Below are 27,550 nucleotides of genomic sequence, written 5' to 3' on the forward strand. Positions count from 1 at the left end.
CAGGGCTGGCGTCGACCAGAAGTTCGGTTTGCCAGTCGGTGTTGAAGAACGCCATGGTGGTGGACGCCGAAAGGGTGTCTTTAATCTGTTGGAACGCCTTCTGGTGAGTTTCGGTCCATGCCCACGTTTGGTCTTTCTTCGTGAGTCCTCTGAGCGGGCTTGCTGTGCTGGCGAGGTCGGGGATGAAACGTGCACAGTATGTTGCCATTCCCATGAAGCTTCGGACTTCGGAGGCTGATTGAGGTGCTTTGGTGTTTTTTATGTCCTGTACCTTGGATGGGTCTGGGGACACGTCCTTGGCGCTGAAAATATGTCCGAAGAAGCATATCTCCTCTTTGTTGAACTCGCACTTTTCTGCGTTAAGCGTCAGGCCTGATTCTTCTAATCTTGATAGGACTGCTTCCAGTCGTTTGCGGTGATCTCTTTTGTTCGACGCGTACACAAGGATGTCGTCACTGATATTGGTAGTGCCTTTTAGTCCTGTGATGACCTTGCGGATTTCATGCTGGAACACTTCCGCAGCGGATGATATTCCAAAGTTGAGGCGTTTGTACCTCATCAGGTCGAGGTGAGAGGCGAATGTAGTGATATATCTCGACTCTCTGGCCAGTCTCAGTTGGTGGTAGCCTTATCTGAAGTCGAGTTTGCTGAAGATGGTGGCTCCGGTAAGGTCTACGATGAGCTTGTCTATCGTGGGCTTTAAATGACGTTCCCTCCCAATGGCTGCGTTGGGAAGCCTCATGCCGATACAAATTCTTACCGCGTCTGGTTGTTTGGGCTTCTGGGCTACTACCATGGGCGAGACCCACAGGTGGGTCCTGACGTTCTTTCAATAATCCCTTCATCTTCTAGCTAGGTTAGTTCTTTCTCTACGGCTCCCCTCAAGTGAAATGGGATTCGACGATGCCTTACTGCCTTGGGTTCGATGGTGGGGTCTATGTGGAGCTTGATGGTTCGCGCTTTTAGGCACCCGATGCCTTGGAACAACTTCTTGTGTTTTTCTAACAGGTTGTCAAGATTGTCATGTTGGAGCCCGAAGGCGAAGTGGATCAGCTCTAGCTTTTCTGCTGTCCTGCAGCTCATCAGTGTTTCGCAGCCGGCGTCTACTATGTAGATGCGTGCTCTGCAGTTAGTGTTTTTGTGAGTAAAGTCTGACTTGAATGATCCTCGTACGGGCAATGGCTTCTTGCTCCCGTAGGCATATAGCTGAACTTTTTTCCTCTGGAGCGTAGGCTTCGGGCAGAGTTTGTTGAATGCCGTCACCGGCATGACGTTCACGGTTGCGCTGGTGTCTATGACTACCTTCAGGGGTGCTCCGTTGGGAAGAACTGTGCACGATGGTCTTTTCCTTTTCCGTGTTCGATGAGGTTCGATTGCTGAGATGAGGTGTACCCTGTGAATCCGCCTGCTCCCCTTCTTCCGTCTAGGTTTGTCTCTCCTCTCTGGGGACGAGTCGTCATCGCTGGCGTTGCTGCTGCACGTGTCAGGGGATCTCTGGAGGTCGTCGACGGCTCTTGCTTAACCTTTCCGTTCTTGTTGGCGGGAAGATTCTCTAGGCGCAAACTTTTTCCTGCGATCTTGCAAGGGTTGTTGCGTCATGTTTGTTCGGTTGATTCAGGCAGACTGCAGCGTAGTGGTTAAGGCGATTGCACTTCCTACACGTGGAACCCCATGCTGGGCACGAATCACCTTTGTGCCATGGGCCTCCGCACCACTTGCAGTTTCTGTCTCGCCCTTGTGTCGTGGTGGGACTTTGGCTCTGTTTCGTGCGACTGTTCTGATGCTTGGAAATGGCTGCAACGTCTTCTGTGGGTTTGGGGTTGTCTAGCGGCATTCTTTGGATGGCAGCTTCCATGATCGCTACTTGATCATCTGTTTGCTTGCGGAGACGCGCCAGTTCTAGGATGCGAGAGAGACGGATGTTTTTCTCGGACAGGATGGCCCGTCTCAGTTTTTCTGAGGATATCCCGTTGATGATCTGGAAACGGATGGCAAACTCTTCATCCGGGAACTCGCATCCTACTGCCATTTCTCGTAGGCGAGCATGGAATTTGTCTACGGTCTCTTTCTCGCGCTGCCTCGCCATGCAGAAATGAAAACGTTCATAGTCCGGGTTGAGGTCAGGTTTGAACATGTTCGTAAGTGCGGCTTTGGCTGCGTCATAGTTGTTGTCGTTGCCCCGGTTCAGGGTGGCGTTGAACAGGCGTAAGGTGGCTGCTCCAATGTTTAGTAGGAGGAAAATGCGCCTCTTTTTCGCTATGGTAATGTCTCTCGCATCCAGGTGCATCTCAAATTGTTGTAGCCAGATATCCCACCTTATGGCTGCATCCGTGGTAAAAGGGTCAAAAGGTGGCATAAACGTCGTTTGTGTTGGGTCCAGGGTGAGGCTCCTTCTGGATGACGCGCCTATGCTGGCTCTCGTGGGACTGGTGTTTGGGGTGGACATGTTTTGGAATGCCTCTTGCTGTATTGTATGTTCGCTTCTCCCTTGCCACTGTACTCCTTACTTGGTTTTAGGGCGTGGTACCTCTCACTGCGCGGTGGGCCTTGTGTTCTTGGTCCTCTGCACGTGGAGTGTTTGGAGGTGTTGGGGGGCGAGATGCTCGCTGCGCCTCGGCTTGTTGGGTGCCTCCCACTGTTTTTACGGAGGCAGAGGATTTCTCTGGAGCGGTTGTATGGATCTTTTTTTTTTTCCGCTTGCACGTCGTGGGCGGGTTGATGTTACGCGGCTCCGCGTGTGTTTCAGGGTGTGGGCCGTTCCCGCTTCGTCGCCAGTGTGATGTTACGAGCGGGGGCGGCGTGGTGAGAAAACCGGCCCTCACCGCTCGCAACGTTCGGGCCTTCTTCCGGCCCTGGGGCGCTGCGCACAACACTTCAAACTCGCGGGCGCACAGAAGGACGCGACCACCAGGTATGGATTCTAATCCCGGACTGGCGCCGTGACGCCAGTTCCGGTTCTAACTTTATTTCCTGCTTCCGTGTCACGTGACCTCCGTCTCACGGGGCACGTGACACCACAAATAACACAAAATGTTTATCAAAAAAGAAAAAATATATTTTCTAAACTCTAAATACAATTGCAATAATTACAATTTATGAGAATAAAATAGTAGAATCTCACTAAATATTTTATAATAAAAGTGGTCAGCAGGGTCGGATTGGGTCGTCGGCCCATCGGCCCGTGGCCGATTCAAAATCATGGCTGGAGACCTGGGGGCCGGTTCCTGAAGACCATGTGGGCCGGTTTCGGCCCAGGCATGGGCTTCATTGTGAAGCCTTCACACTTCGGAACCAGCCCCCAAGGCCTCAGCCTCGCCGGACGGATGGATGCAAGTTGCAAAGGATCTGTAAGTAAGCAACTTACAGATCCTTTGCAATTGCAGCCCTGCGCCCGCCGCCGCCAGCCCGCCGCAGATGCAGAGAAAGGTAACACTGAAGTGTTACCTTTCTTTGATAAATGCGGCGGGCCGGCGGCCAACTGCCGCGGCCCGGCCGCGACACCCTGGCGCCAGCAGCAGTCAGTGTTACAAAACACTGGGAGGGAGCGGCAATGCTGGGCGGAGCTGCCTCAGCCCAAGGGGTTGGGCTTGCTGGGGCCAGGGCAGCATAATCAAAGCAAGGTAACACTTGTTACCTTGTATTGATTTCCATGCATGCAATTATGGTTATGCACACAAAAAAGTAGACGGGTGGTCCGGACCAGATGGTGCTCGAGCCCGGCTCATGCTCCGCTCACACAGAGAGAGCATCACTCAAGAGGAGATAGTGTTTGTTTGCAGCAACTGTCGGTGTGAGAACTCACACCTGGTCTGAGGCGGCAGGGCAGGCTGAGGAGCCTGGAGGCAGGATGCCTGCAGAGTTGGGCTGGGCAAGGGGCGTGCACATTAAAGTTGATTTCAACTTTGCAGGATGCAAGCAACCAATTTGTTGCATGCCACTTTGCAAATTGAAAACAACTATTGTCAATTAAAATGCAGCAAGACTTCGTGTCGCCACCAGCCCTCACTGGCACTGCCTGCCCCCTACTGACTATATTTTGCTTGGGCCCGGCAGCCTCTCTCTGACCCTGCTATCGACTGTGCTGAGCTGAACTTGCCCTGACACAGACTCACAGCGCAGAGAGGTCGGGCTGCAGCTTGCAGAGCTCCTTCAAGGCTTCAGCCACGCACGCACAGACAGAAAGGAGGACCACTGCCAGGGCCCAGGAGTCCAGGACTCAGGAGGACCAGTGCCACAGGCTGTGAGAGTCGAGGTGGAGGAGGAGGCCGGTGTCCGGAGGAGGCCAGGCGGCTGTTGTCCTCACTGAGTCTAGGAGTCTCGGATGGACTCGGAGTCCAGACAAAGCAGCAGTGTGAAGCAACAGCCAGAGAGGGCTGCTGACCCTGCCCCAGCCAGCTCAGGAGGGCACAGAGCGGCACTGACTCAGGCAGCCACCCAGGCCAGCTAGCCAGCCAGCACAGAGGCGACCCTCTGACCCCCTACCCCACAGCCCACTCACCACCACCACCACCACAGGTGGCTGAGACTGCCTGCCTGCTGCTGGTAGCGGAGAGACGGAGAGACGCAAACAACCCTGAGCTGAGGTAAGAGATGCACCGCCCTGATACTAGCCAGCACCGTATGGACACATTACCTTGTCCCCTTGAGGATCATATAGAATTTCTACAGTGTTTGGGCTTGATGATCGACATATGTTTACTTCCTCTCATGCCATATTCCCTGAATGCAACCTTTAGCCACGTAGAGCAGAAGTTCATAAACCAGAATCACACCATTCACTGACTTATCGTGAAAGATGTGGCCAGTGACAGCTTCTGGGACCCATAATATGCAACGAAATTTGCCATGCTGGAAGTATATACCCAGGGTCCTGGGTAGAGCTGCCAATGTAGGTCTCTGGGCTTAGAGCCAAGTGGCAATTAATTCAAATCCTGCGCAGATCCTAAGTGCATGTGTACTCTTGGTGCAAATAATGCTGTGCCTCCGTTACCCAAGCAGAAGCAGATAAGCGTGCGTCATGCGCGGTGCGAGCAGAAGGTAAGCGCAGAACTGATGAAATGCTAACCCTTCCAGCTGGGATGGAGTGGGGAGCTGGGACATGTTGGTATTTGACATAGGTTTAGCACAGGGCGTACCAAACTGAACTTAACTGGTCTGCTGTTAAATCTCAGTTACCAGTTTAATGGTATCCACTACATAATAATTGCTCATTTTGCTATAGATGATATGATAGCTCAGTGGGTTCAGCACTCACTGCTGCAATGTGTGTGTGTGATCTGCAGGTTGCACGTTTAAATCCCAACAAGGCCATCTCACCCTTTCAAGCTTCTGAGGTCGATAAATGAGTACCAACACAGGTTAGGTGATATTGTATGCATATGTGTTCTATAAATAAGAATTTAAGCGTAAGTGCAATACAATAAAATATTATCATTTGGCCTTGGACGTCAGCTTGCAATCACAGTATTTTGACAATATGGATCTATAAATACAGATATTAATGATACATATGGTGATCCATTCTTGTATGCAAAGTTGTTATTTTATGAGTTGTGTTGTAATGTAACAGACACATGAACCCTCCATAAGTAGCATTTTCTCTAAAGTCGTGAATTGACGCAATTCACGGATGATGGTTTGAGGGCCACTTTTTTGAGGCGAGGGGTGGGCCACTTTTTTGGGGTGAGGGGTGGGCCACTTTTCTTTGGGTGTCCGGGCCTATTTCTTGTCCCAGTCCGACCCTGGTGGTCAGAAACTTTACATATTGGCGCGCACAACCGACGAAGGATAATGGGATAATGAACACACACTTTACATTGAAATGCAAGCGGATTAGCCCATAACATGGCGGCCGTAAAAGAAATAGTAGAAGGACCAATGTTACCTAGCAACCGAAGCCCATAACAAACAGTAATCGGGAGGACACACTAGTACGAGGACAAGAAGGCACAATGCGAAGAGAACGGAGGTAGTAAGTTCAACGATATTTCTAGGCCACCCAGAAATAGAACATGGACACGAGGCACGCGGACCCGCATGGATTCTGCCCCCTCATTAACAGAGATAACAAGCGGCGATCTTATAAGTACATAGTAATTATGTGGAATGCAGCTGAGCCCCACGGCGAATTAAAGCAAGGTCTCACCCAGGCACAGAATGTAGCAAGCAAACCATGTTAGTACTTGTATTTCCAGCAAACATTATGCCCGAGCGAAGTCACAGCAAAGAGAGGATGAGAAAAATCATATAATCACGTTATTTTAGAAAACAAGTGCACAACGTTGGCAAATTATACAGGAATACCAAGCCGTAGTTAGTCACGAAACGAATGTTCAAATTCAGAAAACTGCAAATGTTCACGCCTAAAATTTAGAAAATGCAAATTGTGAATATCCCAACAATAGCGAACGCATACATAGGGAAACATGACAACAATGATGTTTTTACTGTTCGAATATGGACACAATGACTGAGAGATTGTGGATGTATATATTTATCAACAGGACAGGGATTATCCCATGGCTGAAAGAAAAGACTGTGAGGATATAACAATGCTACAACAGCCATCGGCTAAGGACTAAACGTTGAGAGAGGAAAAGAAGTTATTTATGAAAATGATGATAAAGATGACAAAGGGGTTTTATATTTCTGCACTATATTCACCAATGATAATATAATTGTTTTTCTTTTCTTTTTCTCTTTTTCTTTGACTTCCCACAAACCTCCTACCCTTCTCCCCCTCCCTAAACATGGCCATGTCGCTTTTTCTTTTATGAATGAACCAACAATTGCTAATACTTTTTTAGTTTTACAAATAACATGCTTATTTGATGGCTCCACCTTATATTCACCAAACAATATGGCAATGATTGTGATAATTGCAACTAATTATGTTTTATTTGTTTATTTTGGTCAAATCCAATTGTGAATGTTCAATACACATTTTTTATTTTATATTTGAAGCCCTGATTTGAGAAAGACGTTGCATACGTCGAAACACGTGTCATCAACATAGGGCATTACATTTCTTAAGAACTGATACTGTGTGAAAGCATATTTTTCAAAAGAAATCAAACCAGTGGGCTCATGAGTGTACCCGAAGGGTAACTTTTTTCTAAAGTGTTGTAATCCAACACCATAGTCTAAACTGTAAGATGCTGGCAAGGTAGCTCGGTGGACTAATGCATCATCTAGAGAGATCTAATTCCGAATCGCAGTGGGTTCGCTCAGCCTCTCATCCTTCAGAGGTCGATAACATGAGTATTAAAGAGTAGGGTTATAATAACACCTGTTATCAGCACCTTGAGTCAATTTGCATCATTACATTAGCTGTATACGTGTAATCATTTGTATTAATTGGATTATTAACATGAACTCATTTTTGTCTATGGATGTGAATACCTCCAGTGTACCTTAAGACTCATGGTTGAGTAGCTAGCCTGACACTGGCCGCACATGTGCACAAGGAATTGCTTGCACTAGCCAGGCTTGCTTTAGTTTGCAGCTGGGCATCTTCCACTGCAGATGTGGTGACTTGCGGGGAAGCATTCAGGCTCAGCCATGTGGTGGTGTAGAGTCACCATAGTTGGCACACCTCTTCCGCACTTGTTTGGCATACAGCAGGGGCGCTCTTTTCACATTAATATCCTGATGTAAGGCCTCGCCAATGGCGGCAGTAGGAAACGGATATTAAATAACTATGGGTCCAGAGCTTTATTTAAATGCAACTAACTGGCTGCCCCTGCGTCCCCTGGTGGAGAGAGAATTAACGACTCTTTAGCTGAAGTTTATCACACTGGCCCTTAATGGGAGCAGGCACACGTGATGGTTCTGGACAGGGGTGTTGCAAGGTCTGGAAAAGATCCGGGGCTATGCTTATGTCGGGACCTGGGCTAGCTAGCCTTTTGGTTGTACCCCCTGAGCTTCTATCCGAAAGACCTGGGCAAAAGCCCCCTCAGCCCCCGCCCCGAGTAAGGCCTCAGGTGCTGGGTGTCACCTTGCTTCTTTCCACCACTTTGTTACTAGCTCAGCCTCTTGGTAAACACATCAGACTTGCCCTTGTAAGCTTAAAGTCTTGGTGTGCGAAGTGGGTGTGTCTTGTCACGGAGGCATGAGGTGCCTCTTAGGGCCGCACCCTACAAAGACATCCTACAAGCCTCAATCCTAAAATAAGTTCTTTCTCAGAAAATGGGCGACCATCAATACTTCCCTCATTCTTGGGATCTACTCTACCAACAGGAAAATGGAAACAAAATATCCCTACTCCTCAACCAACCAACTCTGGGTACTAACGATACCCTTGGGCTTGGAGCGCTATACAAATATACAAATGAAACTAAACTAAACTAAACGAAACGATCTATCTTAGCAACTGCTACCCCATTACTCGCATTCCCGTCTTCAGCAAGGATCCCCCAAAACGCCATTGCCCTTGAACGTCAAGCCCACATTGACGCCAGCAATCTTCCACTTTCATCCAGCTGGCTTCATAAGGAGAGTCGGCACAGAACATCTCCTTCAAGGTCCTCAATGAGCCCTCCACATCCTAGATGATGGCATTGGCTGTCGCCAGGCACTGCTGGATCCCTTCGGAGCCCATAAGCGCGTCAACCACTGAGCCCTGCCTATCACCATCCACACCAGTATAGGAAAGGAAGACCAAGTACCACGCTGGGTAGCCTACTGCTGGACTCCTCCAGAGTGCCATCTTTACCAGTCCCCTGTGCTGTTCCTCAATGATTCACCCTCTTGCTCATGATCTTAAGACTGGCCAATCACTGACTCTTTATATATGGATGGTACACAGCTCTACCTTAAGACATCATCAGTTCACGATGTCCACCACCAACATGTCTGCCTCATTCTAATGCAGCACATGCCTCTAACACACCCAATGCAAACTCCCACTTCTCACCATCAACACTGCACCACCAACACATAGAACTAGCTGCCAGCTTTGAACCCAGGAAAAGACTGCCTTCTGCCTCAGGCCTAAGCAAGCCGGAATCTGCGTCAAAAGCCAACTCACCTTCAGAAACACAGGATAGCCCCGGAGACCCAGCGGGCCTGATATCAGTAGCCACTTCTTCAACCCTTCTTTTTCATGACATGCATCCAACATGGAGACCAACCACCACGACACAGCACACCTCTGTCTCCTCTGCTTCTGCTCCCCTGTTCTTCTTGTGTAACTAAGGAAGCCTGCTTGTAACAGCGCCACCATGCTCTTGTGCTGCTTGTGCGCTACATAAATGTAAAAATAGAAATTGAGGTCTACGCAAGCTTGACTAAATAATGCTGAAATTGATTTAGCTGCCTGAACTTCAAAGTGAGCTGCATCACCTGCAAAGGCGCTATGATGCAGCCCTCCACCTAGCCGGTGAAGACATGCTCCTGGCTAGGCTCAGGCTCTAGACATTCAGGAGAGCGAGAGATATCCTCAATATCAAAGGGCTGACTAATGGACCCTCATCCCTCTTAGCAGGAGACTCCATCCCACCCCCTGCAGTTCTGGAAGGAGCTCAAGGCACGGCTCAACAAGGAACATATTCACCCATGTTCATAGAGTTTAAATGATGGAACTCACCCGAAGAAACCTCCTCCCCCAGCTTCCTTCCCCTCCTACCTACTGACATCCTATCCCTCACTCAATCCTGGGCTCAACCGCATTGTTACATGATGTCCCATATGCAACTCTATTATTTTCCCCCGGTTCCCCATGTCCTGTACTGTACCCCGCCACTGAACTCCACCGCATCTTCAAGCTATGCTCATGCTGGATTAGAAAAATCTAAATCTAAATCTAAATAAAATAAAGTACTAACCACTTGTTAGAAATCTGCCCATCATAAATGAGGTGGAAGTGTGATGAAATGGTCTACATTTTGAGTGAATTTGTGTAGCGCAAGTGGCGTGCAAGCACCATACATATGATAGTGCCACACTCGTTAACAGGGCATTAACTTTGCTGCTTATAATACAATATAATCTTGCCGGTTTATTGGTGACTTACTTCCAGCTGGTTAACGGTGGAAAAGGCATGTCAAAAAGTGTTTCGGCTTATAGTCTGGTTAGGAAGAGCCCTTCTTCAGGACAGAGGGATCACCATTTTCTCCTATGTCTGTGTTTGAGCAGTGGAATAATAGGGTTTTTGAGCATAATAAATGTGTTATTGAGGAGAAAATCCACTAAGTGGGTTTAGGCAACAAATCAATAGAAAGATATGCGGTCCAAGAGTCCCACTGGATGGAAGGTGGAGGTGTAACATGGAATACTTCAACAACATGGGACAGGAAAAGGTTGCTACCCATACTCCATAAGGAAGTGATAGTGTTCAGCATGTAATCAGTATTCTGTTCTATGGAGAAGAAAGCATAGAACATGTTTTGCAATTGTTTTGGATATTTCGGTGATGGCACAATGCCAACCCTTGTAAATTCTCAAATGTGTTTTGCGATTGTTATTTCAATGGGCTGATGTTAAGCACTTGTGCAGAATGCATCAACATTCCACATGCACTTCCTCAAACTATCATGACCTATCATCCTTGCACTGCACCTGTTTTGTACTAAGCCTAGAACCCACCTACATTACCTTTTGCTTACCCGACGTAGTCCCCCATAAGATGCAGTGGCGCCCCCAGACATTTTTCATAGGAGTGGCCTGATGAGGTCACTGGAAATCTTGGGGTGGCACACCAAAACAAACACCTAAGAGGAAGGTGGGCCGGTGGGGTGGGGTGGCGTTTTTATAAGGGTGGCCGTAGTCCCCCTTGAACACCCCTTGGTGGCGCCCCTGATAACATGAGGAGTGACTTTGCCAGACTATGCACCTAATCTAATTTGTCTTTCATGCACTCGTGTACCTGTGCAGCTGCCTCCCCGTACCATAAGGGGTGGCCCAGACAGTTTATGCTTTTCAAGATCCGCATGCATATTGCAACCCTTATGATATGATATGATATGGCATTTATAACGCACCTATACACAAGTGTTTCGAGGCGCGACGAGGCAAGGGAGGGGGAACAACCGGAAGACAGACAGCGATCTTACTAGGCCAGGTGTCCTTCAGATTGCGTCATTCAGTGCGTGGTTTTGCACTGTACACAATCCCATTTTGCACTTGCTGTAACTAGTGCCTGGATGCCTGAGGGTTTTGTGCGCTGCTATAAATGCAAAAATAAATAAATAAATGTTCATGTGTGTGCTACATGAGTAGATCTGAAAACACATAAACAAGGCAAACTGATTTAAAATAAACACACTTTTTAAATAGTTCTGAGCCAGACATCAACTTTTTAGCAGGAGAGCTTTTCAAAAGCTATTTTCTATTTCTGGCAAACTGGAGTATGTCATTAATAAGAGAAGGTGACTCACTTATTACTTTAGGCTTATGCCATTACAGGTTCTGCTAATTGCCTGGCGCATAAGTGTCACGCGGGACATGGCGTCTGCGGAACGTCCAGTGGAATGTAGAGCAGCAGCCATGTTGCAGAGGGACCTAAGGGCCTTTATTTCGGTAGAGACGCGTCAGGATTTAACAAGTTATGCTTCAGAGCGAGGGCAACATATATTTCTGTAGATGTGTTGGCCTTCTGAGCGCCGAATAGTAATCTTGACACCGCTATTTATAAAACAGCACTTCCATAATAGACATTGGGCCTCATCACGAGTCCGGCGGTAACCACGGCGGTAAAACCGCATGGTTACCGCCGGACTCGTATTACCATTCCGCCTCCGTGACTCCTGGAATTACCAGGGCATTAGAGCCCCGGTGTCCCGGGAGTCAAGAAGGCGGAATGGTGTAAATCCCCATTCCCATTGAGTCCCATTGGACTCAATGGGAATGGGGAAGTGGAAACACCGGCACCATCTCGTGATGGTGCTGGTGTTTCCACGTCCGCCTGCAGACGGGAGGTGTTCAACCAGCCAGGTCAGACCTGGCGGGAAGATCACCTTCCGCCTGCAGGACTCGGGATCAGGCAGTCCGGAATCAACAGTGGCGGCGGGTTTACTGCCACTGTTAATTCCGGACCGCCCGACCTGTAATGAGGCCTATTGAACCTTATCCAACAAGAAGCTACTATGCACGCTTTTCTGCTAATGTGCATGCCCACAATGCACAGTTTTGTGGCTCTGCCGTGGAGGGGAACTTTCAGGGATGGCTCCTGTGTGGCTTATTCACTGAAATTGCCTATTCTCCTCTCACATTATTTGGAAGAGTTTTTTTCTTACATTTTGCCAACCCACCACAACATCGACGGTTTGTGATTATTTTTCGTTAATCTATACGGCGCACCGCTGCCATTTGCATGGTCTCCAGGCGCTCACGTGACTCTGTAAGAAAAGTGGCTGGGGTTGGCTAGTGAGGGATAGGATTGAATTTGTGCTCATCTGTTGATGCTTGCAGAACCAGGAGGAACTAACGTCTGTGTGTGTGAGCTTTCTGGGTGTGCTTTGTTATGTGCGCTGCACTTGTTATATCCGCATGGGTGGCATCCAGCGTCTGGGTTTGTTATTTGCAGACATTTGGTTTGCCATATCATTAGAAAGGGTTGTGCGGTTTGCTAGTTTTTTGGTGGGTTGTTTCACTAGCCCTTTGGGGGTGTGTGTAGTACGTGAGAGGTGTTAGGGGGTGGCGACAAGAAGGGTGTGGTTTGTTGGTTTCAGGTGATCTCTGGGTGTTGAGTACATTTATTGTTGGTTCTTCCTTCTATAGTGTGCCGTGTTTGCTTTGGTCCTGCTGTATGGTATGCAGAGTGCTGCGTCTAAACTAAATATAAGGAAATAAACCTGCACAATTCAATTGTGGCTACATTGAAAATCAGCAGAACCCAAATCAGTACGGTTCTATTGTGGCTAAATTCAAAAGCAGCAGGTTGCAATTCTAGTGCAGCTGAATTCAGATGCAGCTACTCACAGTCATAGGTGTGACCAGGAGGAAGCTGAAGGGAAGCCACACCTGTCCCTGTTTGATCCCATGCCCCCTCTTCCAACCCACACCCTCCGTCTAATCACCAAGAGCCAGTCATCTTGCCCGGGTAGCGTCAATAACACAGATAGTGGCTACCAGAAACAAACAAATACAAAGTAACAACATTTCCCACTAACTCTTTGCAGGTCTGTGTCACATTGAAACTGTTTGGAGCGTTTGTAAATCCATTGTTAATCCAGATTTATTTTTCGATCGAAAGGTTGAAGTTCTTCAGCTTCTAAAGAAATAAGCCTGTTTGTTAATTCGGCGGAGCTATCCTGACATTCACACAGGAATAGATTATTTTGCCTCTGCTCCATTGTAATTTAATAGGGAGAGCGGCACCTATGCATTCTAATCTCTTGCTTAACTGGTGTAAATTTGATCCGGCTACACTGGGTCCGGCTTTGCTTCACTGGCTTTCAGTGAAAGGGTGCATTGCATTCACGTCCCTGCGCAAATCTTTGTTCCATCAAAGAATCCTCAATCACCCGTTAGATTGAATATTCCCTAACGATAGAAGTGGAAGACTTGGCCGCAATCCTTTTCAGTACAAGTAATGTAATGTAATATGGCATGTGTACAGCCCCTTTTCCCGTGGGTATGGCCTTAAAGCGCTGTAGGTGAACGCCCTTGGAGGACAGAGAATCTGAGGGATGAGAGATTGGTCAGAGGAAATTAGAATGCGTGTTTGCATTCTAGCCAGTAATCAGATAGGTAGGGTTGGCTAATTCCCTGCTAGCGAGTCATGAAGGGCTGGCTTGTGGATGGATGCTGTGAAGGCTGTCGTAAGAGTATGCGAGTCAAGGCGACTGATTATGTGTCCAGCTGGACCGAACATTTATTGTGACGAAACTATGGACCAAACCGTGACGAACTGACCAAACTATGGAAGGCTCGGACAACGTTTTGCACACTTTACCAATCTTGCTAAGATGTTGCAAGAAACTCAAGACCTTCCTTCTTAGTACTATAACTAAAATCAGTCTGATGTCTGTAGCATTTGTCACACCTGTCTTGTGTTATAGATCTGTGCTATTGTCCTCTCAAAAGTGCCAAATGAGCTTGTGCTGAATGATTGCACCTTATAAACTCCAGATTCTTGATATAGAATAACATGCTCCATGGATTTTACTGGATCGTCCAATACGTCTGCAGAGATTCACTCGCTGTCCATTGCCTCCTGCGATTTAAGTATTCTACGCTTACATCATCTATTTCAATGAAAAATTGTTATATGTCATAAGATGATTCACTCTTATACATATTTAAAAAAATGTACATGACACAAATTGAAATGAAAAGACTTTTAATGATTGCAAAATGGAGTGGGTGATGGTAACTCTTCGGTGCCTTTTCTCAGGATCGAAGAGCTCACCCTCCCCCCTGGGGGTCTCATGGTGGTTTTGGTAAAACTTTGCTCCACACCCCATAAAAGGATTCTGCTTTTTTGTTGCTTAGTCCTCTTTGGACTGAGGATTATGACCTCTCCACCCTGGTGGGTAACATTGGCCTTACATGACCTCCCATTGTCTTGGATACTCTCGAGTTGGGAGCCCTGATTTTGGTTCCGAGGCGATTGCACAGTCTCTACGTTCAATATCAATCTTTTAGGACTGGATGCGACTTCTTCCTTGGCCTTTCAAGGATACAGAACAATTGCTTAACTCTTGTAATTTGGCGACTATCAACGAACAAGTCGATGCCCGCTTCAGTGTAGCATAGACTTGGCACCAATGGACGTGCTTTAGTTTCAGTCGACCAAAGATTTGGAACAAACATTCTCACTTGTTATTGATGATACAACTTTCCCTGTCTTCTTTTCTCGCAAACTTGGAAGGAAGTTGGGACTTACTGTCCCAGCATGCATCACACTCTACTCTATCGGGATTTGCTAGACCTAGATGATAATGTGAACTCTTTCTACCAGCATGCATCACACTTTACTCTCTCACAATGTGTTAGACCTAGATTACAACTTGAGCTTCTTTTACCCGCATGCATCATGCTCTCCCAATGCTCCTTAAACTTCTTTCTCAATTTGTTTCAATATTTCCTCGGTCCCGGATCATTGGAATCTGAGTAAAGCACAGAACTTTGCTTGTCAACATGCTTCAAACTTGACTTTCTCCATGACTCTTAGACTCTGCATGAGACAGTGGACTTTGTGTCACAGCATGGATCATTATTTGCTATTTTAATGATTAACAACCTTTGACTGAGCTTAGTTTCACCTAATAAACCAGGCTTAACTCTCTTCTATTGATCTTCATTTTAAAGCGTTGCTGGCGTAAAACTCACTTGGATTCTGACAATGTTTTCGTTCTCTTCTTTTCATCTTTTATGCAATGAAGCTCTTCTTACGTCTACGTACGTGATTTTTTTATCCTGATCTTCTTTGTTCTGAGTCCTCTCTTTGTAAGTCTCTGTTTCAGACGTTATCTAGTCTTCTCTCTCCACCCTCTCCTGATTCCACGCTCAACTCTCCTGTTTCTGCGTCCGATTTTGCTTGATTTTTTTCAATCAAATTTGCTATGCTTTGTGCTGCTATTTCTCCTTCTTCTTCCTCTTCTACTTCTTTTTCAATTCTAGCTTCTTTTCTTCTGATTTCAACTGCGGATTCTATGGACCTAGGCAGTAAGGCGCCGGTAAAGGTGCCAGAGCCGTCAACCCCTTACTGCCTCATTACGATTTCTGCTTGCGGTACCTGCTAAGCCGCCTGGTAAAACCAGGTGTCCTTAGCAGGTCCTGTGAGCAGACCAGGTTGGTAACAACGGCCCGTTATTAACGGGCCCGTTGTTAGCTCCCTACCGATTCCCATTGAGCCCTATGAGGGCTCAAATGGGAATGGGGATGGGTTCCTTGAATGAGAAATTACCGGGCCCTCCAAGGTCGGAATGGCCCGGTAATTCCTCATTCAAGGAACCCGGACCCGGTACCCAGTAAGGAGGTAGCCATGCCGCTAATTGCGGCATGGTTACCTCCTACCTCGTAATGCTCCCTATGTCTTTATTGGCTCAGGCTCATCCTACGCCGGCTCCTTCTGATCCTATCCCTTCCGCACTCATACCAAAGGTCTATCCATCATTGGTTTCGTATCTCGCTTCTCTCCAAATTTCATTACTTTCTTCTCCTTTTCCTTCTTCTTTTAAGCACGCTTCCATTCTTCCTGTTTTGAAGACGCCGTCTCATGATCCTTCACCTCCCTCTATTTGTCTAAGCTTCTGGAGCGTTCCGTTTATTTTCAAGTTTTTCCTTTGTGTTTGATATCTCTATTCTCCCTCGTTTCCTTCTGACTTTCCTCCTTTGCATTGCACTGAAGCTGCTCTTCTTTCAGTCTGTTGGGAGTTAGTGCATTCAAGCGGAGGCGTTTAGGTATTCAGCGTGTTGGTGTTCAGCTCAGCAATAAGTAGTTGGCTGTCAGTGGAGGACAAGGCGAGCAATGGGAACTGCTCCAGATGCCTGTTGAGTAGGTGGGAGCAAAGGGTCTCTCAGGTCAATCTGCGAGTCTCTGTCTGCGCAGCCTTACCAGGCACTGTGCCCATGAACTTATTTTATGCAAGATCTGCTTGCTCACCAAGGAAACGTTGTTGATGCATTGGGAGGAACAGTGGGGCTTCTGCTGTTCGCGTGGTTCCAGTCTCTGAGATTCTAGATATAAAGATGTGTGCGTTCTCGCTGAGTTGGATCTGGATTTTGTGGACTTTTTTAGGGGTTTATCAGTTCAAGCCCCCCGATGAGTAGTATATTAGTACAGTAGTAGATGTCATGTGAGGGCTGGGATGTTAGTTAGGTCCTTTCTGTCATAAATATGGGGCAGTTCTTTTTTGAGTGAATTCTAGCTCGTAGTGGGTGTGGCTGTGTTGAGTGACTTTGTCGCCAAATGTTTCTGGAATGGGAGCCTTATGGCCATCTGATGTGGCCTCTGTTTACTGAATAAGAGCTAAATGTGTCTTCAGAGGACCACCAATGTTTAAGAATTGTATTAGCTCAAGGCAATGGACTCTATTAGAGTAGGGTTTTTATTTTCACTTGCCATGCCTTAAATGTTAAATTGTCAATGCTTGTATGTTGGGGGCTGTGACTGGGTTTTGAATTGTGTTGTAAACCAGCCTGCTGGCTTAGCAAACCACTGGTTTGGGTTTGTGACAGCCCAGAGCCCGTGTTTATATGTTATCACAGTGTTGCGTCCGCTAAAGAGCTCGAACCGCCTCTGTGTGGTGTTGGTGGGGCGGTGTCTGCTAGCGGGCTGGCTGGGGTGTTAGACACATGGCACCGTAGGGGGTCATAAACCTGTGTTTTTTTTCATTGTGCATTTGGGGTGTTAGACACCCGCACTTGGGGGAGGGGTTCCGTGGAGAAGGACACCAGTCCCTTTTGGGATGGCCCTCTCCACCTTTTTGTGCACTGGAGTGGGGGCCTGTGCCCTGTGCTGAGTTCAGTTGCTTTGGTGTAGTGGTAGCTGAAGGGTGCGCTGTGCATCAGTGCACCTTTGTGGTTGGCAGTAAGATGCTTGTGGGTTCTGGTTTGGTATGTTGTGGCATTGTGAGGCGTTGTTGTGTGTTAGGGCTGGTTCACTTGTTAGAGTGTCTGTTGTAGGCCTGCAGTAGACTTTGAGATTATTGTGTGGTTGCTTGGCTTCAGTGTAGGTTGTTGAGGGGACGAGTTAGGTGGGAGCGTGGCTCCTTGTTCTTCGTAATGGAGTGAGTGGGATTTGGAGTTTGGAGTTTGGAATTGGGAGGTTGGTTGTGACCAGAGTATTGTGGCATTGTGCCTTGGTCACATTACCTCCTGGTTTCCCTTGTTCTTCTTTCCGTACCCTATACTTTGGTTTCTGCCAAGGAGAGAGTATGTTATGTCTGATGTCTCACCTGCTTTGGTCCTGCATGGTCCTGCTTTGGCTTGCTTGATAGAAAGCCCGCTGGAATATTTGCCTGTGGAATGTTGTGGTGTGAGTGCCCCTGTAAGTTCCATGAGTGTTAGCTGGAGTGAGGCAGCCTGTGAGAGTGTAGGCCGGGGGATGTCTTCCTGTGCCTTCCTACCTACTTACTGTTGGACTTACCTGTTGTATATAGGTTGTCACCAGGAACCTAGTAAAGAGGTTCACTTCCCCACCTGGCTGTTTGGACTTCATTTCACACCTTAACAAGTGCTTAGGCATCTCATAGCAGTGCCCGGCAAATGCCTAATACTTATACAGAAGCCCAAACTGTTGGCTTTGACAATTGCTTATTTTTAACAGTGAAGGGCATGGTGTTGTAATGTGAATCTGATTGTGGTAACATCACTGTTGTATGGAATGTAGTGATGTCGGAGTGTGTGGAGTATTGGGGATGTTATGCTCTGAATGCTGGTTCTAAGATTTACAGTTGAGAGCTAAGCTGGCATGAAGGGACGTGCCGATGTTCGTCCTGGCAACTACCTTACAATAAACCTACAAATAATTTACCTGCTGGTCCAGGTGTTCTTTCAAGTACCAAGTCATTACACACGCATACTGTAAATCGAGTGGCTGACGGCAGACCAGCCTAAGACATTTTTATTACACCAGTCGCAGGTTTACATCTCCAATTAAGCTATTACCTCCCCAGAGGTTTTTTGGATGGGGAGGGGCAGGAACTGGGTGGTGTTGGCCATAGGCGATTGGCACTGCCATGGCGGGTGGGTAAATAACCAAATGACACCTACAAGCTTTGTGTCCCTCATAGGCCATTATGTCCTATCTGTACTCTAATGCAATAGTTTCATCTTATAGGTGGCGCAAGGGCAACCTAATAGTACAAACTAAAAACGAGCCTGTTACCTTTCTAAAAAAGATACTTTCCATTGTTCCATTGTTTTTTTAAATGAGTAGCAAATTGTAGAGTTTATGTTGGAGTTTAATAATACTGATCAGCTGACGATACCCAAATGTAACACCATGAGAGCCAGTAAAGGAGCATTCCTAGAGCCTGGAATGCGCTTCTCCAGAACCGAGGGGTTGTTGTCTGGGCGCCCTTAAGCCCACGGACCCATGGATTGCGTGGTACAAATTAATAAAGTCGAGTAAAGTTTTGTGGGGACTTGGTGGGCTGGCATAACACGAGCGGTGCACTATCCTGGCAGCCACTTCGTCTCATCTATGACTTCACATGGAATATCTTCGATGGGAGACTTCTAGGAGTGGCCAGGGAAAGTGGAGAAGAGAGTAGAAGCTTGGCAGTTGTGAGCAGGGGGGTTTTATCCGGTATTTACACTTTAACTGTCTGACTTTCGTGAAAACGTTAAGTGGCGACTAGGCTGGAATCTATCTGTTCTGCCGTCCTGCGCTTGGTGCTCTGTTCAGGGCACTCAAAGCACTGCACTGACGGACCGGACATGTGTGCGGAAATGTACTCCTACTGAAAGCCTTTCACTTGGATTTCCCTTCCCATGTTGGGAATCTCACCCTTACGGAATTGCACTTAATTGAGGATGCACTTTAACCGAAGCTCTGTGCACTTAGTTGCGTCAGTTCCAGCGTTACTTTAACCGCTCTATGACGTGGTCTGGTAATTTGCCCCTGGGATGCGTCCGGTGCTTTTCACCAGAGCACTGTGCTATCCCTTGGGCTCAGCTCTGCGTGGGCACGCACCAGACTACCATTGGGCAGGTTGCATGGGGGCATCTGATGCCAGCATTGCATGGGTCAGTGAGCTGGCCTCAGCATGCATAGCACCTTTCTTTCTTTCTCGCCATTTCAGCCCACGGGTTGGCACATGGCTATCACGGCATTCAGCATATGTGCCGACCACCGTGGGTCACTGCAGGGCATGTGTCAGGTGGGAACGAAATGCCACCTTTGCTTTCAGCAGCCACTGCATGTTTCTTCCATACATGTCCAGATCTCCAGGTGTTATCAGCCTTCATCACACCTTCTTTCAAGTTCCAGCTGTCCTTGGGCCAGGCATGGCCCACAGAAATCACCTTCTCCATTTGAAGTGTGCATTTGCTGAACTCTTCTGGCAACCACTTCTTCTGAAACTTACACACAATTGCACTCAACCTCACCTCAGGACCCCTGATTCCACATTCCACCCCTGGAATGGTATGAACTATCATTATGGCTGGGCACTCAACCTCACCTCAGGACCCCTGATTCCACATTCCTACCCAGGAATGCTATGAACTATCATTATGGCTGGGCACTCAACCTCACCTCAGGACCCCTGATTCCACATTCCTACCCTGGAATGGTATGAACTATCATTATGGCTGGGCACTCAACCTCACCTCAGGACCCCTGATTCCACATTCCTACCCAGGAATGCTATGAACTATCATTATGGCTGGGCACTCAACCTCACCTCAGGACCCCTGATTCCACATTCCTACCCTGGAATGGTATGAAGTATCATTATGCCTGGGCACTCAACCTCACATCAGAATCCCTGATTCCACATTCCTACCCTGGAATGGTACGAACTCTCATTATGCCAGGACGCGTGCATCAGAACCCCTGATTCAATGACCCCTGATTCCACATTCCTACCCTGGAATGGTATGAAGTATCATTATGGCTGGGCACTCAACCTCACCTCAGGTCCCCTGATTCCACATTCCTAGCCTGGAATGGTATGAACTATCATTATGCCTGGGCACTCAACCTCACATCAGGACCCCTGATTCCACATTCCTACCCTGGAATGGTATGAACTATCATTATGCCTGGGCACGCAACCTCACCTCAGGTCCCCTGATTCCACATTCCTACCTTGGAATGGTATGAACTATCATTATGCGTGGGCACACAACCTCACATCAGGTCCCCTGATTCCACATTCCTACCCTGGAATGGCACGAACTCTCATTATGCCAGGACGCGTGCATTAGAACCCCTGATTCAATGACCCCTGATTCCACATTCCTACCCTGGAATGGTATGAAGTATCATTATGCCTGGCCACTCAACCTCACATCAGGACCCCTGATTCCACATTCCTACCCTGGAATGGTATGAACTATCATTATGCCTGGGCGCTCAACCTCACATCAGGACCCCTGATTCCACATTCCTACCCTGGAATGGTATGAACTATCATTATGCCTGGGCGCTCAACCTCACATCAGAACCCCTGATTCCACATTCCTACCCTGGAATGGTATGAACTATCATTATGCCTGGGCGCTCAACCTCACATCAGGTCCCCTGATTCCACATTCCTACCCTGGAATGGTATGAACTATCATTATGCCTGGGCACGCAACCTCACCTCAGGTCCCCTGATTCCACATTCCTACCCTGGAATGGTATGAACTATCATTATGCCTGGGCACTCAACCTCACATCAGGACCCCTGATTCCACATTCCTACCCTGGAATGGTATGAACTATCATTATGCCTGGGCACGCAGCCTCACAGCAGGTTCCCTGATTCCACATTCCTACCCTGGAATGGTATGAACGATCATTATGCCTGGGCACTCAACCTCACATCAGGACCCCTGATTCCACATTCCTACCCTGGAATGGTCTGAACTATCATTATGCCTGGGCGCTCAACCTCACATCAGAACCCCTGATTCCACATTCCTACCCTGGAATGGTATGAACTATCATTATGCCTGGGCGCTCAACCTCACCTCAGGTCGCCTGATTCCACATTCCTACCCTGGAATGGTATGAACTATCATTATGCCTGGGCACGCAACCTCACAGCAGGTCCCCTGATTCCACATTCCTACCCTGGAATGGTATGAACTATCATTATGCCTGGGCACTCAACTTCACATCAGGACCCCTGATTCCACATTCCTACCCTGGAATGGTATGAACTATCATTATGCCTGGGCGCTCAACCTCACATCAGAACCCCTGATTCCACATTCCTACCCTGGAATGGTATGAACTATCATTATGGCTGGGCACTCAACCTCACCTCAGGACCCCTGATTCCACATTCCTACCCAGGAATGCTATGAACTATCATTATGGCTGGGCACTCAACCTCACCTCAGGACCCCTGATTCCACATTCCTAGCCTGGAATGGTATGAACTATCATTATGCCTGGGCACTCAACCTCACATCAGGACCCCTGATTCCACATTCCTACCCTGGAATGGTATGAACTATCATTATGCCTGGGCACGCAACCTCACCTCAGGTCCCCTGATTCCACATTCCTACCTTGGAATGGTATGAACTATCATTATGCGTGGGCACACAACCTCACATCAGGTCCCCTGATTCCACATTCCTACCCTGGAATGGCACGAACTCTCATTATGCCAGGACGCGTGCATTAGAACCCCTGATTCAATGACCCCTGATTCCACATTCCTACCCTGGAATGGTATGAAGTATCATTATGCCTGGGCACGCAACCTCACAGCAGGTCCCCTGAATCCACATTCCTACCCTTGAATGGTATGAACTATCATTATGCCTGGCCACTCAACCTCACATCAGGACCCCTGATTCAACATTCCTACCCTGGAATGGTATGAACTATCATTATGCCTGGGCGCTCAACCTCACATCAGGACCCCTGATTCCACATTCCTACCCTGGAATGGTATGAACTATCATTATGCCTGGGCGCTCAACCTCACATCAGAACACCTGATTCCACATTCCTACCCTGGAATGGTATGAACTATCATTATGCCTGGGCGCTCAACCTCACATCAGGTCCCCTGATTCCACATTCCTACCCTGGAATGGTATGAACTATCATTATGCCTGGGCACGCAACCTCACCTCAGGTCCCCTGATTCCACATTCCTACCCTGGAATGGTATGAACTATCATTATGCCTGGGCACTCAACCTCACATCAGGACCCCTGATTCCACATTCCTACCCTGGAATGGTATGAACTATCATTATGCCTGAATCCCCTGATTCAATGACCCCTGATTCCACATTCCTACCCTGGAATGGTATGAAGTATCATTATGGCTGGGCACTCAACCTCACCTCAGGTCCCCTGATTCCACATTCCTAGCCTGGAATGGTATGAACTATCATTATGCCTGGGCACTCAACCTCACATCAGGACCCCTGATTCCACATTCCTACCCTGGAATGGTATGAACTATCATTATGCCTGGGCACGCAACCTCACCTCAGGTCCCCTGATTCCACATTCCTACCTTGGAATGGTATGAACTATCATTATGCCTGGGCACACAACCTCACATCAGGTCCCCTGATTTCACATTCCTACCCTGGAATGGCACGAACTCTCATTATGCCAGGACGCGTGCATTAGAACCCCTGATTCAATGACCCCTGATTCCACATTCCTACCCTGGAATGGTATGAAGTATCATTATGCCTGGGCACGCAACCTCACAGCAGGTCCCCTGATTCCACATTCCTACCATGGAATGGTATGAACTATCATTATGCCTGGCCGCTCAACCTCACATCAGGACCCCTGATTCCACATTCCTACCCTGGAATGGTATGAACTATCATTATGCCTGGGCGCTCAACCTCACATCAGGACCCCTGATTCCACATTCCTACCCTGGAATGGTATGAACTATCATTATGCCTGGGCGCTCAACCTCACATCAGAACCCCTGATTCCACATTCCTACCCTGGAATGGTATGAACTATCATTATGCCTGGGCGCTCAACCTCACATCAGGTCCCCTGATTCCACATTCCTACCCTGGAATGGTATGAACTATCATTATGCCTGGGCACGCAACCTCACCTCAGGTCCCCTGATTCCACATTCCTACCCTGGAATGGTATGAACTATCATTATGCCTGGGCACTCAACCTCACATCAGGACCCCTGATTCCACATTCCTACCCTGGAATGGTATGAACTATCATTATGCCTGGGCACGCAGCGTCACAGCAGGTTCCCTGATTCCACATTCCTACCCTGGAATGGTATGAACTATCATTATGCCTGGGCGCTCAACCTCACATCAGGACCCCTGATTCCACATTCCTACCCTGGAATGGTATGAACTATCATTATGCCTGGGCGCTCAACCTCACATCAGAACCCCTGATTCCACATTCCTATCCTGGAATGGTATGAACTATCATTATGCCTGGGCGCTCAACCTCACCTCAGGTCGCCTGATTCCACATTCCTACCCTGGAATGGTATGAACTATCATTATGCCTGGGCACGCAACCTCACAGCAGGTCCCCTGATTCCACATTCCTACCCTGGAATGGTATGAACTATCATTATGCCTGGGCGAGGTATGAACTATCATTATGCCTGGGCACGCAACCTCACAGCAGGTCCCCTGATTCCACATTCCTACCCTGGAATGGTATGAACTATCATTATGCCTGGGCGCTCAACCTCACATCAGGACCCCTGATTCCACATTCCTACCCTGGAATGGTATGAACTATCATTATGCCTGGGCGCTCAACCTCACATCAGAACCCCTGATTCCACATTCCTACCCTGGAATGGTATGAACTATCATTATGCCTGGGCGCTCAACCTCACCTCAGGTCGCCTGATTCCACATTCCTACCCTGGAATGGTATGAACTATCATTATGCCTGGGCGCTCAACCTCACATCAGAACCCCTGATTCCACATTCCTACCCTGGAATGGTATGAACTATCATTATGCCTGGGCGCTCAACCTCACATCAGGTCGCCTGATTCCACATTCCTACCCTGGAATGGTATGAACTATAATTATGCCTGGGCGCTCAACCTCACATCAGGACCCCTGATTCCACATTCCTACCCTGGAATGGTATGAACTATCATTATGCCTGGGCACGCAACCTCACCTCAGGTCCCCTGATTCCACATTCCTACCCTGGAACGGTATGAACTATCATTATGCCTGGGCACGCAACCTCACAGCAGCTCCCCTGATTCCACATTCTTACCCTGGAACGGTATTAACTATCATTATGCCTGGGCACTCAACCTCACCTCAGGTCCCCTGATTCCACATTCCTACCCTGGAACGGTATGAAGTATCATTATGGCTGGGCGCTCAACCTCACATCAGGTCCCCTGATTCCACATTCCTACCCTGGAACGGTATGAACTATCATTATGCCTGGGCGCTCAACCTCACATCAGGACCCCTGATTCCACATTCCTACCCTGGAACGGTATGAACTATCATTATGCCTGGGCACTCAACCTCACCTCAGGTCCCCTGATTCCACATTCCTACCCTGGAACGGTATGAACTATCATTATGCCTGGGCACTCAACCTCACATCAGGTCCCCTGATTCCACATTCCTACCCTGGAATGGTATGAACTATCAGTATGCCTGGGCGCTCAACCTCACATCAGGACCCCTGATTCCACATTCCTACCCTGGAATGGTATGAACTATCATTATGCCTGGAACGCAACCTCACAGCAGGTCCCCTGATTCCACATTCCTACCCTGGAATGGTATTAACTATCATTATGCCTGGGCACTCAACCTTACCTCAGGTCCCCTGATTCCACATTCCTACCCTGGAATGGTATGAACTATCATTATGCCTGGGCACACAAGCTCACATCAGAACCCCCGATTCCACATTCCTACCCTGGAATGCTATGAACTCTCATTATGCCTTTGCACTCAACCTCACATCAGGGCCCCTGATTCCACATTCCTTCCCTGGAATGGTATGAACTATCATTATGCCAGAACCCATGCATCAGGACCCCTGATTCCACAACGCCTGATTCGACATTCCTACCCTGGAATGGTATGAACTATCATTATGCCTGAGCACTCAACCTCACATCAGGTCCCCTGATTCCACAATCCTACCCTGGAATGGTACACAATATCATTATGCCAGGACCTGTGCATCAGGACCCCTGATTCCTTGACCCCTGATTACACATTCCTACCCTGGAATGGTATGAACTATCATTATGCCTGGGCGATAATCCTCACATCAAGTCCCCTGATTCCACATTCCTACCCTGGAATGGTATGAACTATCATTATGCCTGGGCACTCAACCGCACAGCAAGACCACTGATTCCACATTCCTACCCTGGAATGGTATGAAGTATCATTATGCCTGGGCACTCAATCTCATATCAGGACCCCTGATTCCACATTCCTACCTTGGAATGGCACGAACTATCATTATGCCTGGGCACTCAACCTCACATCAGGTCCCCTGATTCCACATTCCTACCCTGGAATGCTACGAACTATCATTATGCCTGGGCACTCAACCTCACAGCAGGGCCACTGATTCCACATTCCTACCTTGGAATGGTATGAACTATCATTATGCCAGGACCGTGCATCAGGACCCATGATTCCACGACCCCTGATTCCACATTCTTACCCTGGAATGGTATGAACTATCATTATGCCTGGGCGCTCAACCTCACCTCAGGTCCCCTGATTCCACATTCCTACCCTGGAATGGTATGAACTATCATTATGCCTGGGCGCTCAACCTCACATCAGGTCCCCTGATTCCACATTCCTACCCTGGAATGGTATGAACTATCATTATGCCTGGGCGCTCAAACTCACATCAGGACCCCTGATTCCACATTCCTACCCTGGAATGCTATGAACTATCATTATGGCTGGGCGCTCAACCTCACCTCAGGTCCCCTGATTCCACATTCCTACCCTGGAATGGTATGAACTATCATTATGCCTGGGCGCTCAACCTCACCTCAGGTTCCCTGATTCCACATTCCTACCCTGGAATGGTATGAACTATCATTATGCCTGGGCGCTCAACCTCACATCAGGACCCCTGATTCCACATTCCTACCCTGGAATGGTATGAACTATCATTATGCCTGGGCGCGCAACCTCACAGCAGGTCCCCTGATTCCACATTCTTACCCTGGAATGGTATTAACTATCATTATGCCTGGGCGCTCAACCTTACCTCAGGTCCCCTGATTCCACATTCCTACCCTGGAATGGTATGAACTATCATTATGGCTGGGCGCTCAACCTTACCTCAGGTCCCCTGATTCCACATTCCTACCCTGGAATGGTATGAACTATCATTATGGCTGGGCGCTCAACCTCACATCAGGTCCCCCGATTCCACATTCCTACCCTGGAATGGTATGAACTATCATTATGCCTGGGCGCTCAACCTCACATCAGGTCCCCTGATTCCACATTCCTACCCTGGAATGGTATGAACTATCATTATGCCTGGGCGCTCAACCTCACATCAGGACCCCTGATTCCACATTCCTACCCTGGAATGGTATGAACTATCATTATGGCTGGGCACTCAACCTCACCTCAGGTCCCCTGATTCCACATTCCTACCCTGGAATGGTATGAACTATCATTATGCCTGGGCACGCAACCTCACATCAGGACCCCTGATTCCACATTCCTACCCTGGAATGGTATGAACTATCATTATGCCTGGGCACGCAACCTCACAGCAGGTCCCCTGATTCCACATTCCTACCCTGGAATGGTACGAACTATCATTATGCCTGGGCACTCTACTTCATATCAGGACCCCTGATTCCACATTCCTACCCTGGAATGGTATGAATTATCATTATGCCTGGGCACGCAACCTCACATCAGGTCCCCCGATTCCACATTCCTACCCTGGAATGGTACTAACTATCATTATGCCAGAACCC

The sequence above is a fragment of the Ambystoma mexicanum genome, chromosome 2p (assembly GCF_040938575.1).
Source record: "Ambystoma mexicanum isolate Mex_15411 chromosome 2p, UKY_AmexF1_1, whole genome shotgun sequence".
In the NCBI taxonomy this organism is placed as follows: domain Eukaryota; kingdom Metazoa; phylum Chordata; class Amphibia; order Caudata; family Ambystomatidae; genus Ambystoma; species Ambystoma mexicanum.